Genomic DNA, 14,025 nt, shown 5'->3' with positions numbered 1-14,025 from the left:
ACCATGGGTCTACATAACAATAGTTTTTGTTTTTACACATAGCAATTTTAAAATAAATTTAATAAATTTAAGTTTAATAAGTCATTTAAGAACTGAAATCTCCTGTAAAATCTTAGGTCTTTCAACTAATTATGCTGAAACGTAATTTTAAGGTTGGGCCAGAGCTTTCTTAGAAAAACTCTTCTTCAACTTCCTTAACCTGCAGTTACAATTCAATTTGTTATCTGTACAGATTTATTTAATCAGTAAGAATAAAAGTGTTTAATTTATAATGGTGTATATTCTGCTCACTACTACTCAGAAGTTTAAATGATGAAATATCCTTGTTAAAATCACCACCACCACAATGGACACTCAATGAAATCACTAGCAATAGACTGGGAGAAGTGGTCTAGTTTAACCTGAACATCAAATTATTTTCATTCATCTTTGAGTTACACCAGGATTACAGTGTCTATGGCATTTGATCCCTGCACTTCTGAATTATAATTAGATAGCTGTTGTTGCCATGGGCTGCCCATTACCCTGCACCTGTCAGTGTGAACAGATGGAAGGTAGAGTTAGGGGAGTGGGATTCTCTGCCCTGGATCCCTAGCTTTCTGGTCTAGGCTCTATCTTGACAGCCAACTGCAATCTTGGGCGGTGCCTATAGGGTTTGGCCTGATTTGTGCTGGACTTTCTAGCAAGTAAAAGCATAGATCTCAAGGACTTGCCACCTTCTTATAGAACTCTTACCAGAGAAAAAATAAGAATATTTTGGTTTTCTCAAGTCTGTGCCTGTCATTACCAGAGAAGGCAGAACATGTGGATGGTAGAAAACAAAAACAAAAAAACTATACATTTAACCAAACATCTCCATTTTTATGTCATATGATGACTAAAATTCTTATTTAGATAAGGAAGTTTAAGGATAACTATATTACATTTTTTGCACTTTAAGGTGAGGAAGGGATACTGGAATCAGTAATTTTGTTCTGCCTACTTATTAGACATCCAAAAAGAGAAGCATTTATGTACAATATAATGATGCAAATTTTTCTGCTCCTGCTGTTGTTATTTTCAAGGAGTGCCTTTGTGACAAGTGAGTTCACTGATCCAGAACCAGAAAATAGGCTTCAGAGACAGGAAGAACAAAAAAACCAAAGTTTTAATGCAGTTTCAGTCTTGCAATCCTGCGTGTCTGATGGATAGGCACAAGCAGAGCGGTCACCTCAAGCTGTTTTCACCCTAGCATGCAGGTGATCACTCTCCCTTGTTCCTCACTGGCCTAGTACTAGGGGAGGCACAGTCTTTTCCGGGATGTGTCCTAATGTTTCATCACCTCTTTATAAGGTATCTTCCTGGTCCTCTCCAAATTTGAGTTTGTATTTTTTCATACTAATATGTTTTTTTCTCTGAGACTTTCTGAGAAGCAAATGTTCCTGTGTAGTGATTTCATGTGACCTTGCAATTTCACTGTTTCTATTTAGCTTTAGCTAGAAGAATATGAGTTTCTTTTCCCTTTCTCTACTCATGCCCACATTTTACAAAAGTGTCCTTCCTTACTATTTTTATCTTTCCCTTAAGGTTCCATCTACCCAGAGACCCTCCAAATGGAGTTTGTCACGCAGTTACAAAACTGCCAGTAATTTTCCACTCAGAGTTGAAATATTTCATCTTGAAAATGGACCACCTTTAGATTTCTTTTTCTCTTACATATTGGATGGGAATAGGTTCTGGACCACTCTAGCAAGGTAGAAAGTAGGCTGGCCCAGCCAAATCTGACCCAAATACAAGGCTGCCCAGTAAACACCAGGCCCCAGTGTCATAGTGAAAACCAGAAGATCTGGACCTTGGGTCAGTAGGTCCTTCTGGAATTGGCAAATAATTTACACACTATTCATAAAAAAAGCCAGGCTCTACCTACACAGACTTTCTGGTTGGTGTAGGCCAAAGAAACAGTTCCAATATTGGGGTTTTAAAACAGAAAGAAAGCTACAGAAATAAAGTGAAGTAAGTAGCCCTGGGAAAGCAGAACAGGGTATGGAGTCCATCTTCTGCCAAATTTCATCCCCTTCTTAACAATGTGGTTATCATGCATTTCACTACATCAGATCTGGGTGGTTTCTGGGGTATCACTTGGAGAGACAAAGCATAGTTGTCACACACCTCACTTTTAAAGAAAACTAATGTTGCTAGAAGCTTAGCACTGACCACAAAACAGACAGGAAGAGGCCCTGCACTGAGATTCTGAAATGCAGGTGTGTAGCCGCAACCCCCCCCCCCCCGAGGGTAACTAGCTCAGGACAAGCCCCTTGCCTTCTCTGGGCCCCAGTTTGATCAGCTGAAGTGGGGCATTGGGCTAAATATGCCTCAAACTTCCCAGTTCCAACCCCTGTGAACCTATGAATAAGTACACTGAAGAGTTACTCTGGATGCATGAACTCAGCTGGGGCACATGGCTTGGAAAGTCTCCCTGGCTTCTGTGACACTGTGGATCCCAGCAGGCACCATAGTATGGGTCTTCATCAGAGGGGACAACATTATTGATGATCAGGTAAAACACACCATTATCTTTCTCATCAGCCTCCACACAGCAGTCGGGTTGGTCTTGCTTGTAATTCTTGGCTGAGCCATAAAGGATCCTTTTCAGGGCCTCTGCTTCTTTCAGTTGACACCAGTGCACAGTGACATTCTGGAGGAGGACCCCAGAGAACTTGCAACTTATGTGCACCATCTTGCCTGGTCTTCAGGTAAAGGAGAGCTGGTCCTGAGATACTATAACTTCAGTGTCTCCATCAGAAAAGCAAAGAAGAGAAATTAGAGATGAAATATTTTCATTTTCAGTTGATTCTGGAAATAAAAAGAATAAAAGGACAAAGGAAGAGTTAAGTCAACCTACAAATCCAAGTCACAGATCAGAGAAAAAGCCACACATGGATTTGGCATTTCCAGTGACTAGTTAGAATGCACACCAGAAGGGACAATGAATTAAGGCCTGGGATACAACGTCAGCCTTTGCTCTGAGGAGGAGGGAAAGGGGAAGAAGAGCCTTGTTTCGAGCCAGTGAGGGTCCTGCACAGTTAGATCTGTTGTAGAGTTATTTTAGCACCTTTCTGGAGTAAGCAACTATAAGACATCACAAAATACCTGCATTACACTAACATATTGTGACTTTTCCCTTGGGAGCAATCTCTTCTTTATCTTTCTTCAAATGCTGTTTCACAGACATCTCTTCTTGACCTCTCTTTCACTCCCTGAAAAAGGGAGTTTATATTTTTGGCCCTATTTTTTAAGAACTTTGAGTAGCTTTGCAAGGCTCTCACGAGGATGAATACCTAGTGCATGTTAACACTGTGGTGCCCACCTAAAACTGGAAGAACAGGATGAAAAACTAAAAGTTTGATAGGTCACATTATCTGTCAGTGGCCCCACAGCAATGTGAAACCTAGCTTGATTTCATCTAAGATCTTATATTCATTCATTCATTCATTCATTCCATGTCAATAAACCATCTTAAGCAGTGCATCATGGCTTCCTTCCCAGGAGGCTTCCTGTAGCTGAGAGGCAGAGATCACTGGGGGAATTTACAAAAGACAGCCCAGGATAGGGTTGGAGAGAGGACAACACTCCTACTGAAGGAAGCCTCACAGACTGGACCCTTAGGGTTCAGCTGTGACTTTGCTTATGACATTTTTTCAGGAGAAAAGCACCCTGTGGGCTCAGTCAGGTCCCTCTGCAAGGTGGCCAGGAGGAGGTGGGTTGTTTGCACAGGGGACACCCACTTGGAAGGGTTTCTGTTTGGGGAGAGCACAGCCTGTTGATACAGTGCATCCCAGTAGGTACATAGTAGGTCCCAGCATCCTCCTGGCTACACAATGTATCCTGAAGCTGGAGGAAAAGTCCCTGAACAGTTTCCTGGCTTCGTATCTCTCCTCACCAACCCCTTGCTCATGCACAGAATCTTCATTTGAAGAAAAGTACAGAGCCTGTGTTAGAGGCTGCTCTGACCTCTGTTGGTACCAGCATTCTAGAAATGTCATATTTCCTTTTTCTTGATGTTTGATACAAGCTGTGAGATGACAATGTCTCCACTTGTGTCTGAAAGAAAGCAAAAGCAAAATTTTTTGAAACTTATCAAAATTGTGATATTTTGAAGTTCATTAAAATAGCACACATTTGTTCATTGGTTTTCTATTCATGCAGAGCTTGGAGTCTGGAGTTTACATTTCCTTCCTGAAGAATTCAAGGTCCTGGTGGGATTTGTCAGCTTGGTTTGCATGGCTCTGTGGCTGTCCTGCACCTGACATGGAGTGATATGATCATCCAGGCTTCTCTTGTCCCCTTTCTAGTAAGGGAGATGACATCCTTGGCTAAAGTGACTCACAAGTGGAGAGGGGGATCCTCAGGGTGACCTGCAGCAGGAGCAAATCTTCCAGAACTTGTCCCAAGATGGGCTGAGGGACAAGATGTGATGATGCAGCATGCTCACCTGAGTCTGCTGCAGGGAGGGAAGCAGGGCCTGAACATGGAGCTAGGACCTGTGGAAGGAAGGATATGGGCCGTAGTGTTTCACCAACTCATCCTCGGGAAGTGGTTTTCTATGTCAATACATTAACAGATTGCCCTCATTATTGTTACCATCTAAACATGTTAATATGAAGAACTTTTTATGGATTATTTAAGTTATTCCACTCAAAGTTCATTCAGGTAAAAATTAATATGGTCTCCATTTTAAATGAGGAAAATAATAGATATATGAAGTAATTTATCCAGTCACAGCATTACAATGGGAAGGCTAGACATGTAACAAAGGCTCAGTCAATAAACCCTGAGAAATAAGGAAATGGAAAATAAAAATAAGTGTCACTCATCAGCATATCACCCTGGGGCAGCAAGTAACACATATGTTTGCTAAAGAGCCAACTAATAAATATCTGTTGAAATTACCCAGCCATAACAGGTTAGTGCAAAGCCACCTTGGAGCAATATGTAAACAAATGTGAGAGGTTGTTTCAGTCAACTTTGTTTACAAATCTCAGGGCTGCTAGCATAGACCCAGTTGCTGACCCACTTTCTAAATCCATGGTAGCCATTGTTACTATCAAGGTCAGTGTGGTAGTTTCACTTTGTGTGGCCACTGCAGTGGGACTCTGCCATCACTCTTTTGAGAATTCAGTAATGTAGTCGGCATAGAGCACATAACATAGATATGCTGTGAAGCTAAGTCCCAATTTTTCTCTCTTCTCTCTGGAAAGCATCTAGGCCCTCAGGCTGGCTTTACCCTCTCCATGTCTTCTTTCCTTTTTGCATCTCTGCACATCAGGTGAGAGGCAAATTTTGTTGATCATTTCCGCTGTGGCTACCAGAGTCAGGACTTGCTATGGACAGCAGTGGGACCCGGTCTTCTTCTGCCACTGGGAAGATGCCCTGGAGCCCCCTAGTGCTCCCTCATTGGGTTTTCATAGTGTCTCTGCACTTCACATCATAGCCCTGCCCTTAGAGGGGAGAAATGGAGCATGTGTTTGCTCCAGTGACCTCAGGGTCTGCAGGGAAGACACAAGTGGCTACTACATGCACATTAACAGAGGGATCATTCTGAGAAAAATTTCTGAAGGAAGATTTTTTTTCCTCATTAATTTCCACCTTGTTTGAAAGTAGAGGTGGGAGAGGAATTTTGATAGTTTTACATTTAAGAATTTTGTCTCACTATTCCTTGAAAGTTCTCAGCCATCCAACTACTAATCACAGAATAAACACAAAATAAATGTCACTACTTTACTGATTGGTGAATGGTACTACCATTGTTTTCTCTACAGATTCAGGGAGCAGGTACTAATTTTGTCATTTTTCTTTTATGCTTTCCTTTTATGAGTGTTTTCTTTTATTTTTATTTTCTTATTTTTTGTTTTTGTATGTTTGTGATACAGTCTTATCTCTTTCTCTTATTCAGAATTTTTTTTTTTGTTTTCTTTGCAGAATTCTGGGGACAATATCTTCTGCACTTGAGCCTGAAGCAGGACTTGTTATGTTCCAGATGTGAAGTCTGAGTGTGAACTGCATTTCATCCTGTTGCACAGATGCAGAATTTTACTTTGGTCTCTCATGTGCCCAAAGAGCTGATTGTTTACTTATAGATGTAATGCTCAGCAGATATCCTTGGGATGGCTCAACATACTAGTGAAAGATGTACAATTACCATGAAAGTTGGTTCAACCTCTAAAAATCAACAACGGTCATGAATGTAACAAGACCAGGTAACATCTCTTTAAAATGTACCCCTCTTTCTTGGCATGTGCCCCTGTGTAGCTTTCATTCTGAACCATTCATTGTGGAAAGCTCTGTACAGTTCATTACCAAATAACAGAATTTTGCTGTGAGCCGCCCACCCTGTATTTTAGAGTTCTTGCATGGCCTAATTTAATAAGAAATAGTGCTGAATAGTTCTTGGTTTGGACTGCTGCCTCTATGCAGGTCTTTCTGGGAGACCAAAATCTGTGTGCCCCTGGGCAGTGTAGAAGGGCTGCAGGGAGGGAGTCCAGTCTGAGCATTGATGAGGTGATCACATGGAAGGGTGTGGGTGGGCACAGGCCTGGAGGGGTTCTGGTAGAGGTTCTCCTGGCAACTGTCACACTGTGCTTTGCCCAGTAGGCACAGTAATATGTGGCCTCATCTTCTTTCTCTAAGAAATTTACTTTCAATGTTGACGTGGAAGTTCCAGAATGTTTACTTGCCTCAAATTCATTCCCACTTTGATTAGGAAATGCTGAGATATAGAGATTCTTGAGACCTTGATTTGGCTTTAGCCAGTACCAATGGATAGACACATTGTTAAAGTTTGTGATGGACACCTTACAAGAAAAGCAAGCAGTCTGATCTCTTTGCTTTGGAAACTGATATTTCAGGTTGCTCCAACTGCCCCGGTGCAACTGTAAACAAAGCAGAGAAATCCCCATGAAGGAATGGTACATAAAGAAGTAACAATAATCATGGCTTCATTCTCTCCCATAGACGGAAATGACTGGAGACAACTCACAAGCCCAGAGGGAGGAGAGGACTGCTTTCAGGAGCAGCATCCTGTGTGCCAGGCTGGCTTCCTAGGGAGTGGGTGAGACAGTGAGGACCCGAGCTGGAGGTCTCAGGTGAGTGGTAGGAGGGCGGCACTATCCTGGGTCTTATGAAGAAGTGGAGGGTCAGGTGATTTCCTGGGGTTCTTCATGATCTGCTGCAGCAAGGAGCTGTTCCGGGGTTTCTGAGCAGGTCGGGGAACTGTGTTAACAGTCTGGAGAGAGTCCAGGGTATGTATTGGTCCAGCTGGGGTGAGGCAGGGATGGTTCTCTGACCCACTCTCTAATTACCTGTGCAAGTTCATGCCATGGAAATATCACTTTAGTACTATGAACACACATTTGCTGTGTTCTGTCCCATAGTTGCCTTTCTGTGATAAAAGAAAACCTAAAAAGAGATATTAAAAAGTCGACAAAGACATTTTTTATTTACTTTTTCTTGCTATTTTTCTCTACATATTTATGGATAGAAGTAGTGTTACCCTGCTACTGGATATATTCTATACCCAAAGAATAAAATAGAAGACATCAATTGGAAAGCTGTCTCACATGTTTATTGCAGCACTATATCCACAATAACCAAGATGTGGAATCAACTTATGTGTCCATTAATGGAAGAATGGATAAAGAAAATGTAGTATACATCCACACTGGCATTTTATTCACCCATAAATAAGAATGAAATTTTATTATTTACAGCAACATGGATGGAACTGGAACATGTTAAATGAAATAAATCAGACACAGAAAGATAAATATATGGCAATATTGTTTGTTTTCTTGTTTTTAAAAAGACATTAACGGTCCCACTTATATGAAGAAGTTGGTCTCAAAGAAAGATGGAATGGAATAACAATTGCCAGATCCTTGGAGAGGCAAAGATGGAAAGAGAACTCTTCCCAGGGTGCAGCTGGGAAGGAGGGGCAATTTCTAATATTCTAGTGTACAATACATTAACTATAACTGACAATTCATTACATATTTCAGAATACTAAAAAGAGAAGATTTTGAGTGATATATGTCTAAGATGCTAGATGTGGCAATTACACTGACCTGATATTTACATATGATATACGTGTATGGAAATTTCAGACCATACCCCATAAAATACTGCTCTATTCAACTACTATGTGTCAATTAAAATTGTGCCTGTCAGTTTATATATGTAAATATGTATTATATATAAATATATATATATTTAGATCTAAGCTGCTTGTAAACTAGTTTATACTGTTTATTTAGTAAAAATGTAGGAAAAAACGATTGCTTGATACTACATACCAAGCATACTTGCACGTTTGGCTTTTATATTCTTCTTTAGATTTAGTCTTATTGTGAGGTGTAGTGCAGGTCTTCAATTTACCCATGTGAACATTGGTTTTAGTGTCTGAAGATAAATAAATCTCATCTTCTATCACTTAATCCTACAGAACTGGCTAAATCACTTAACCTTTTGGATCTCTTTCCACACATGGGCCTTGTCTATGTGTATACTTTATATGGGCATTAAGAGACTTACATTACCATATTCCATAGAATAATGCATGATATTCTCAGAAATTAGAACCTGACATATTGTGAGTCTTCAATGATGTTGAAATCTTAGTATTACTGTTCTGATCAAACAAGAGAAAATTACTTCGCTAAAAACTTTTATAACAAAGCCATAGTCTCTCATTTAGAAAATTTAAAAAGTATACAGAATAAATTAAAACCATCCATCTCTTTTAGAAAGCCATTCTTAAAATTTTAAAGATTTATCCTCTTTTTTAGGAAAAATGTTTGTCAATACAGACATTTGTATATTTAAGAGATTGTTATACACTTCATGAGCTTTTCTGTATGTTGTGTTGTTAATGATTTCTAAATATTTGATAAACCCACAGTACTTTGATTTCCAAGGCTGCATGGTAAGTCCTCATTTGAATGCAGTAGGAATCAGGGATTTCTTTCTCTGTTACTCACTCTTTTGTCTGAGGCCCGAAAGGCCAATGATAGAGTTCTCTGCCAAGATCTAACACAAGATGTCTCTGTCATTTGTTACTGCTCTGTGAGGTTTTTTTGAGAACTAGACGAGATAGCCACATGAAGAAAGCAACACAAACACTCTACAAACTTGTCTCTGTATTCCTGTCTGGAAAGAGTTTATATTTTCAGATCCTGGTGTTTCTCTCTGGTCTTTCTTTCTAGCTGAAAGTTTAGGTAACCACAGGGAGGATCCTATATAGGTGGAAGAAATCAAGTTTTCACGCACCAAGAGAATGTGATTAGGAATAGCAAGGACAGGAAATAGATCACAAAAGTTGAGGACATCCAAGGTGGGAGGAGAAAAGTGCAGACTGTCTGATTCCATCCTTCTTGTCAGTCTTTCCTGGGGCTCTCCTTTATTTCAGTAGACCCCCTAGGTCCTTAGAAGAGGGGATGATGAGGATGGATACATTGCCATGACCTTGGAAATTTGTCAAATAAATCAGACAACACTCATGCCACAAGTGTAAGGTGATACCCATATTTTCCATGGAGTTTCCATGATTTACTGCTAAAAACATGTATAGATAAAAGAATATTCTTCATTTGTTTTACAATACTTCAGAGAGTATAAAGGGATAGAACATTACTGTCTATTTTGCAAATCAAACTGATATTCATTGGCATTTCCTCTATTCTGTAATGATTCCTAATCACAGGGCCAGGGATTTAGCTCAGTGGTTCCACTGCCTGCCTTCCAAGTGCAAGGACCCAAGTTTGATCCCCAGTACCAAAAAAATAAAACCTAATCACTGAAATCCTGGTCTTATAATTCAGTACAGAATTGTGCAGTGCATTTTTCACAGAGGTGAGATTTGTTTTCTCCATGGGAACAGGACCAATATGTAGAACTTTGTTTTATCTTCCAGTTATTAAGATTTCAGACTCAGGAGCCAGATGGCCTGGGTCCCACCCTACTTTACCTGATTAAGCTATGTGACTTGGCCAAGTGTCTGAGATACCTAGTATCTCATTTATGTTATGATAATAACAGAACAAATCTCACTGATTGCTGTGAGGGACAGAAGAGTTAGTTTCTGCAAAGACTTGAGGATGCTAATAAAGATCTCCTTCATACACAAAACTATTGGCTGTGATTCTCTTGACCCATTCTGTCATAAGCTAAACCAAGATTATCCTAAATATGGTGGGCTCACTGGGCACCCTGATGCCTCCAAGCTCTAGTCAAGTGGCACCATGATGTCGCATCACTGAACGTGAAGCAAGAAGCTGTCTTCTTCCTCCCCTTAAAAAGAAAATTGCTCTGTCCCAATTGCTGTATCTCAAATACTCAGTGTTGTAGAACTGTGACCTTTACATTTTCAGGATGGCCTTTTGATTCAGTTAAATTTAAAAAAAAACACTGAACTTCACTTTGGCCAATCACTTTAACTCTTTCAGATTTAATATCTTATCTGTAAAATGGACACATACTGATTTTACTGCGTATGTGGTGTGATAATTCTATTTGAGATTCCCAGTAAACACTGAGTCTCTCCCTCAGGCTGAGAGGCTGGCAGATAGTAAAATTCTCTGGGATGGTGATATAAATGGGTTATTAACCTGTGTCTGCATGTTAGCAGACAGAGCCTTCCTTCATTGGGAAGTAGTGGTAAATGAAGATTTGGTATTGAAATGTTCCAGGCCTCGTACTGAGCATGTCCCAAGATGGCTTCCCAGAAGTCTCAGGAAGTGCTGAGCAAAGGCAAGGTAGAGGCTGGAGCCCAGCCAAGAGCCCATGGAGCTTGCCAAGGTGGGGAGGATATGGTGGGCAGAGATCCAAAGGAAGCTACCATGTGTGACACCTTGGCATGTCTAGTGCCCTGAGCCCCAGGCAGCACAGTTGTAAATGGCCACATTTTTCTTTTCTATCAAGTTTTAAGTAAGGACCAAAGTAGAGATTTGAAAATTTTTCTTGGTTGAACTTTTTCTTTTAACCTAAGTGACCTCAAATCAGGGTTTTTGTTGCAATGAGTCCCTTGATTTGGTTTCTGCTTGTACCAGTGTGTAACTGTACTTACAAAAGAATACAAGTGATGTACTATTGCTCTGGGAATTAAGATTTTTTTAGTCACATCAGATTTAACTTTCTAAGTTCAATTGCAACAAAAAAATGGTATTTCCTATGAATATCTGACAAAGAGGAAATAGTAAAGATTCTTCATCAGATGATAGAGCTATGTTGAGATCATTACAGAGCAACGCACAGTGCAGAAAGAGAAAAACGCAAACACACTCCACAGTGACATTCTGCCTTGTGTCACACTTGTCCCTAACTAGAGACAGGAAGTGAGGAGCCTGGTTGCTGGCAGGCTGGGTCAGTGGGAGGGGGAAGTGGTGTGATATGGTAGGGGAAGAGGAAGTGGCTCAGGTGGCCTCTGGGGCCTGCGTGGCCTGCTGCAGAGTGATGCAGTTTGGGGGTCCTTATGTTCGAAGAGTGTTGAACTGAGGGGGAAGAAGGCCTAAGAACTAGATAGGAATGTGTCCCAGAGCAGGCTGGAGGCCATTCTGGAGTTCACCTCATTCTGTTTCAAACTTACCTGTTCCCTTCTTAATTTTCAGACTGTTAAAGCATTGCACCAGAGATGTTAGCATAAGACTTTTGAATCCTAAATAAGAATTAACCTCAATTAATGTGATTGGCATGTAGGACTCAGAAGTATGGAATATGGAGAGTAGCTAGCAAGATGCATTCTATATCTCAAAATGATTACAAGAAAGGATTTCGAATGTGTGCACTGTGAAGAAATGGTAAAAGGTTAAGGTGATGGGTCTGTTTTTTCCTGATTGATCACTGCCAATGTGCATATCATAGTGCCTTATGAATATGCACAAATATAATGGGCCAGTCAAAAAATAAAATTAATTTGAAAATAAATTCCTAAAAGTGTTAGAAAGCTAAAAAGACCTTCTACTTTGCGATTACTCATACTTCATTTTGTAAGTGAAATGAATGGAGGATTTTGTTGCATAAATAGAGACGTCAACATGCTGACTATAACTTGGAGAGATCAAAATTCCTAGTCTCTGGGTTCTCCTCAGGAGGAGACTTGAGTGAAGTTGCTGGAGAGAATATCACACAGAGCCATGGGTGGGAATGGGAGCAGCTTCTACTTGTCCTGGGCTTTGGAACTCTCTCACCAATGCTTTCAGAGGATATTTTAAAATCTTGTTCTTTTTTTTGTGTGTGATAAGCCTTAGTATCAGATGTAATACCTATTGAGGACTTGTTAACACTCTTCTAAATGTTTTCTTGCACTATGTCATTCATGCTTCTTCCCAGTCCTGAGATTGATGGCATCATGATCTCCCTCTGACAGACAAGAACGGTGGGGCAAAGATGACTGATCTCAAGTCACCAAGCTGGCACCTGTGGAGCCTGGATAAGTAACAGACAACGCCTGAAGAAAATCTGAGGAAGTGTGCTGCAAAATGATGACAATAAAAGGCATCCTCGTATACTTTTAAACATTTTCTCTACATATTTGTAGAGTAGTATGTTCGGGTTAAACACTTTAAATCTTAAATGAGCTTTACAGATATGATTTACTATTCTATTCTTTCAGTTAACTTTATATTTGAAAATACATCAGACTCTTAAAAGTTAATGTGAATATTTTCATTAATGACCTGTGACTCTTTTTAACACCTTTTAGCAGCCTTTTAACCCCATCTGATGTGGCTGAGTTATGGAAAGACATTTTGTCTGAGTTTCTACTTTTATAATTGCTCAAATATCTTTAAGAGCCCGAAATTAACTTACCTTATTACACAAGAAAGAGAGTGAACATAAAGTATACACAAGGGTACAGTGCACCCTTGACTTACGAACTAAATTTGTTCACAAGGGCTGGTTGTAACTCAAGTTGGCTGTAAGTCAAGACTATTTTTCCCATAAGAAATAATGGAAATACCCATAATGTACTGCAAACATCCCAGAGCACCCCTTAAATATCCTTTTCATAATAAAAAGTGGCTGTATAATGTGTACCATTTACCAGAAACAACAATAATTTTTCTAGTGTAGTCACCAAAATGTTATAAAATATGCCTAGTTTACCAGAAACAACAATTTCATACTGTACTCACCATTCAACTTTACATCTTTGGCTTGCAGGAAGGGAGGATGAAATGGAAGGTAGTTATTGTATGGAAGGAGCGTCCCCTTCCAAAAGAACATCAGGAATCCGGCTCTCTGGTATCCTTTCTCTCCTTGGGAGAGTCTGTAGCCCACTAGGACCTGCTTCTGGCTCACTAGGTCTCAGTCTTTTCAGAACTGAAAACTGGTCTAAGGCTGTCAGTTTCTGTCTTTTCTTTAACACAGTTCTGTAGTATGACATGACATTGTCATTAGGTAAGTAAATGCAATGACTGGCTTTTTCTCTACAAAGACTGGGAAGATTGCACAGAACATTCCCTACAAATGTTCATACCTCTGTCCATTTTTTTAGGATTTCCTTTATTTCAGAAGAACTTTGCTTCACTGATTGTTGATATTCCTCTTCCTCTTCAGAAAGCTCTTCAGCTGCCATTCTCTGTTGCTCAGCCAGAAACTGCTGAGGTTCCTCTGTAGACAATTCTGAGGGTCCCTCCACAAGTTCCTCAACATCACTACTGCCTACCTGCAAGCCTATGGATAGTGACATTGTCATCAACCACAGGGTCAGCTGATGGCTCAGGCCCCTCTACGCAGCCTTCAAAGTCTCTCTCCTATATAATTTTAGGCAAAACTTTCTTCCAGGCACATCTGAGTGTCCTTAGATGGACATTGAGGATTTCTCAATTAACACCATACAGGAAAGACCAGCATTTGACTCAATCACTTTGGTCAGAAGTTAAAACTAAAATTCTGGTCGTAACCCAAGTTGTTCATATGTGACACTGGTCATAACTCAAGGTTCCACTGTTCTTGGAACATAATAAACATTTATTAAATTTTCAAGTTGTATTT

The 14,025-nt window shown here is 40.1% G+C and overlaps 1 long non-coding RNA gene and 1 gene segment (V, D, J or C); one reads left to right on the top strand and one right to left on the bottom strand.

Moving 5' to 3' along the window:
- LOC101711364 (T-cell receptor gamma chain C region DFL12-like) overlaps nucleotides 1-14,025 on the bottom strand; it is a 57,827-nt gene that overhangs the window by 13,958 nt on the left and 29,844 nt on the right.
- LOC110348245 (uncharacterized) lies at nucleotides 847-14,011 on the top strand. 2 transcript variants are annotated; one of them, XR_015445277.1, is made up of 5 exons: nucleotides 847-2,536; nucleotides 4,186-4,330; nucleotides 5,959-6,236; nucleotides 6,991-7,121; nucleotides 12,358-14,011. It is a non-coding gene; the product is annotated as an uncharacterized LOC110348245 (long non-coding RNA). The 2 variants fall into 2 exon arrangements; XR_002393298.2 differs by lacking the exons at nucleotides 847-2,536; nucleotides 4,186-4,330 and having other exon boundaries at nucleotides 5,874-6,236.

This window comes from Heterocephalus glaber, unplaced genomic scaffold (genome assembly GCF_053883595.1).
Source record: "Heterocephalus glaber isolate CG9 unplaced genomic scaffold, H.glaber_assembly_v1.0 deba00001610, whole genome shotgun sequence".
NCBI classification, from domain to species: Eukaryota; Metazoa; Chordata; class Mammalia; order Rodentia; family Bathyergidae; genus Heterocephalus; species Heterocephalus glaber.
This window is presented reverse-complemented; position numbering and strand designations above follow the sequence as displayed.